This window comes from Pterocles gutturalis, unplaced genomic scaffold, assembly GCF_000699245.1.
Source record: "Pterocles gutturalis isolate BGI_N339 unplaced genomic scaffold, ASM69924v1 scaffold15480, whole genome shotgun sequence".
Taxonomy (NCBI): Eukaryota; Metazoa; Chordata; class Aves; order Pterocliformes; family Pteroclidae; genus Pterocles; species Pterocles gutturalis.
Genome location: NW_010146102.1, coordinates 1 through 291, shown reverse-complemented (window position 1 = coordinate 291; position 291 = coordinate 1).

Below are 291 nucleotides of genomic sequence, written 5' to 3'. Positions count from 1 at the left end.
GGGGTCTTATGGGGTGTTGGGGGGGTTAGCACAGAGGAGCTGGGCAACAGCAGGATCTGGCTGCGGGTTGGTGCACGTGGCGCTGGAGCAACAGCACCGGAGGGGTTGCTATTGGCTTGCTGGCTTTTGGGGTGCTGGAGTGACCCCAAGAATGATCTGTGCCAGCTGGTGCAGGAGGGTGGCTCTGCCCACCCAGCACAGCATTTCTCAGGGCTGGTAACACTGTGCTGGAGAGAACGTGGCTCCTGCGCCCTGCCAGCCACCCTTTGGTGGGGTCACAGCTTGTGGTTT